Consider the following 4,740-nt stretch of genomic DNA (forward strand, 5'->3'; position numbering starts at 1 on the left):
TATTTACAGTTTAATTTCTAAAACTAAACATACTTATTAGTAAAAATAAAAAAATAAAAATAAATAAAAGTATTAATAAATAACTTAAATTAGTTTCTAATCTTTTTTTAAATTATTGTATCAATCATATTTTTGATAAATTTAAAGCTAAAAAAAAAATTAAAGCTTAGTTTAAACTATAAGCAAAATATGTTTTATGTCAGCTACTAGTTTAGTTACTTGCTTAAACTAAAAATATTTTAATTACTAAATTAAGTTTTCCTAGTTTAAATTAAGTATTTAACACTTTTTTCAATCAAATGTTAAATTAAAGAACTATTAAAGGCGTTAAATCGAAAACAAGCTAGATTTTTATTCGCAACTACTTTTTATTATTTTATGTATAAAAATAGAAATAAAAAAAATTATAAACGGAATGAAACTAAAACCAAATAACTTCTTTTTACAGCAAAAATGTAGAAACTCGTTTGTGATATAAAAAAGCACTTAAAAAATTTAAATTAGTTTAGCTCTAAAGCTTAACTAGAAACACCTGTTTTTTAACGAAAAAATAGCATAAAACGATTTCTAACTATATTAGTTTACATACTTTTTTTATGTTTACTTACAGTTGTTAATACAATTAGTTAAGTTATATTATAACAATGAATGTAAATTGATTTTTTGTTAAAACTTATTTAGATATGATTTAAAATTCTTAAAGTAAGTAACCAAAATATACACTTGACAATTTGTAGACTAAAAGATAACAAAACAATATACTTTAATATTTGAGAAAAAAATTGTGCAAATACTTTATTTATAAAGTTATTTTTGCTGCATAAGTCTTAGGCATGAACTTTAATTGTTTCAAATTTTTTGTACATTAAACTAAAATAATTGCTTTGATTTATGTTGCATTTCAAATGATTGTTTGCATAAAAGATATCTTAACTAGTTACATGAAGTTTTTTTGATTATTATGTAACTATAACTTCTGATGCCAAATAGAATTTTAATTAAAGTTTTAACGAAAATACTTAATACCATAAGCCAAAATTGTAAGTTAAATATTTATCCTGTCTGAATTGTGTAAATGTTTTGACAATACAGTTGAGTTATGATTAACATACTTTAAAACTTCATAAGTTAAAAACTTTAATTTAATTTAGAAGTATGTTAGTTTAAAAAGTATTCAAACTAAATACTTAAATTAAAGTCAATACCTGAAAATAAAGTTTAAAAAAAATTACAATAAATGTTTTAAAGATACTTAAATAAAAATATTTTTATTCAACTTCTATGTTAATTGAAGTCGCTTCAATTTATACTCAATGAACCAAAGCTAAAAATCTTATTATAAAACAGTTTTGAAATATTATGATGAACTATATTAACCAAATTAAGAATGTAGTAAAGTTAACTCTGAAATAATGAAACGCTTTATGAAATGTTAAACTTGTTAGGAAGGAAAAATATACATCAAAACTCAATATAACTTTAATATAAGGCTTTAATAATGTACATTCTTAATTTTACTACAGATTTACAATTTGAAAATACGCTCTGCGGTGAAACTGAGTAATTGTTCATTCTCAAAAATATTAAGTTATAAAATGAACTTCTTATTTAGTAAAACTAAGTTTTAAAACTAAAATAAATTGTTTTGTAATGCTATAAGCAGAAATTGTTTGCTTTGTAGTAATGTTGGAAAAAGTTTTATAAATACACTTTAGCCAAAAAATTTATGACTTATCAACAATACAGATTTAAATTTATTAAAATTGGTTTGATATTAAAGAAATTATTGAGTTTAACATCTGCAAAACTCACTGTATGATTTTTATATATCTTATAATGCGTATACTTGAGTTTAAACTAATTCTTTCGTAAATCGTTAATTTACTTGAGCTTTACTGACAAATATATTTTGTAAAACCTTACTTTAAAATACTAAGGTTTGGCTTCATAAATTTAACTGTTTGTAATTTTGAAAAAAACAATAACTTGATAGAATGAGGATCGTTTTAAAGATAAATATTTACGAAGGTCAAATATTGCTGAAATAAAAAAATTTAGTTTCACACTAAGTTTGTTGAAAATCTAAAAACTTAAGAAATATGTAATAAAGTAGTAGTTATTTAGGAAATAATTTATATATATTTTTTTTTAACAAGTTGTTTGTTTTTCATAGTTAAGTATCTCACTTTTTTTTAATCCTTTGTTTTTATGATTGCTAAAGAAATTTATTTTCAAAACATTAATTTATCATAAAATTTTTTAGTACTATGGTTTAAATGCTGAAGATTTTTGACATTTAGCAAAAGTGTTTTTATGTAAGTTATAAAAAAACATTTGCATTAAAATGTTTCTATTACAATCAGGTTTCGGTGGCAAGAAATTCCGGCTTTATCAAAAATAACAAAACAGTAAACAGTTTAATACTTTATCGTACTTGAAGGTCGTGATTTTATGCCACCTAAACCTGTTGGTAAACAAAATATTTAAACTTCATATCTTTATTTAAGTAAGCTCTTTACGTATCAGTGAATTGAGCAATATTTTTTAGTTAAAACAAATAACTATTAAGTAAAGTATTTTTTTTTCAATAGCTCGAAGTAATTAATTGATTTTGTTAAAAGTTCTCCCTTAAAAATTCTTAACTTCTTATTACCCTACTTTAGAAAAACATTAATAGTAAAAATAGTATTTGAGCTTCTAACAAATAAGACTGGCTTGAATATATATTAGAAACGAGCACACTGTCTCATTATAAAAAGGTCATAATTAAATTTTTACTTTTATGAATATGAAAGTTACTTCAGTTTTTTTAAAAACTACGTATTTTGTCATGCGATGTGACGTTAGCAATGTTTTAAACATTTCAATTTTGTTATTTATTTTTGTTGCATTTAAGTTTTAGATTTTTTTGTGTACTGTAAGTATTTTATTTGTTGTTAGAAAACTTTATTTTATATACTGTTCATGTATAAAACAAAATACTATGTTATTTAAAATTTGAGAATATTTTTTTTACTTTTTTACGAGTAAGTTAATAAAGAAAAATGAATTGTTTTTGAATTTATCTTCGAATCCTTTTATTGTAAATTTTCCAAGAATGTTTTTCGTTCAAAATATAAAAAAAAAACACAAGCTTTGACGGGTTCTACTTGATATTTAAAATGCGACGGAAACTATATTTTGTTTGTCTACTTTAAAATAAACACTGTACCTAGAAACTAAATTAAAGTTTGAACTTTTGGATCTTATTCCGTTTGTAATAGTAATTTTTAGTCCCTTTAAATTATATTTATTTATCATTTTATTTTTTTTTGTTTTTATTATATTTTCATATATTAAACTTCTCTATATTTATTAAGAGTCTTAGGAATTTTCCTACAAAAAACTAGTTACTATTTGTTATGAACTTGGTTTAAGTAATAAAATAAACGGTATCGGTCACATTTAATTTTCATATTAGTGTGATTTTTTGTTTTTTTAAAGTAATAATGCTTAAAATTAATTCTTTTCTTTGAAGTTTGACATGCTTTTAGCAACGCTTGTTTTAATTTTAAGTTTTAAATACTTGTAAAACAAATATAAAGTTTATAACTACTAAAAAGTTTAAACGTCCAAGTGTTTTTGCAATTTTGTATAATTAAAAAACAAAACAATTAAAAACAACAATTTTAAACTACATATTGCGGAACGTTTTGATAAAAATTATTACTAGTTAAAAAAAATCTAAAACTTATAAAAATATTTTATTAGAATTAAAATTAAATGAATGCGTTATCGTCTAGTGACGTAACAAACATACTTACACAAACGTTGCAAACACGTTTACGTATGTATCTATTCCATATTACTATAAATGTTATAAACTTCCAGTTGTGCTGACTATTGTCAGCAAAATTTTAAAGTAACTGTGAAGTTACATAAATACACAATTAAAATTGTAAGTTTTAGTAACAAGTTGACTGATCTGTGTGCAAGAGTTTTTAATAAAATATATAAACATCGTTCAAATCAGTATGTGAAGTTTTTAGAAATGCAGTATTATTTATCCAAAGTGAAAGGCATAGCTTTTTGAATAAATCATGTACCTTAACAATTATGTTAAATTTAAATAAGCATATTTGTTTTGTTTTTTAAATAACAATAACAAGTATTTCAATTTTTTCAATTTTTTTATCAGAGTAGTCATAAAACTTTTTGAAATTGCTTTTAGTTTGAAAAAAATCTTCAATAGCCTATATATTTTTTCATATATTTTAGAGTAAATATTTAAACATTAACAGTTTAAACAGTTTAGTAGCTCAATTGAATGTAAGTATTTCAAAACACAGTTTTAAGAAAAACTGTGATTTTAAAATACTTTGAATTTTACGAAATAGAATACTAGAAAAACTTTTATTTTCATTTTCCAGTTATTATACTTAAAAACACTATTTAGTTTAAAGTTCAGACTTAAATGAGTACTTTACGAACATACGATATTAAAAAAATATATATTAATTATAATATTATATTATAGTAAAATATATATATTTACCAAGCATTACTATAAGTTATATTTACAATTATTTGAGTTACTCATATAATTTTTCTATAAATTATTTTTATTTTTATAACTATGTATCTTTAGCTGTTTATCATAATTTTATTGTTTATAAAAGTTATGTGATTCTTCACTAAAAATAAGTAAAAAATAATTAAAAAAACTTACTTTAGTTTTAAGTGATTTATGTTGATATGTCT

This window comes from Thalia democratica, chromosome 1 (assembly GCF_965202585.1).
Source record: "Thalia democratica chromosome 1, ktThaDemo2.hap1.1, whole genome shotgun sequence".
NCBI classification, from domain to species: Eukaryota; Metazoa; Chordata; class Thaliacea; order Salpida; family Salpidae; genus Thalia; species Thalia democratica.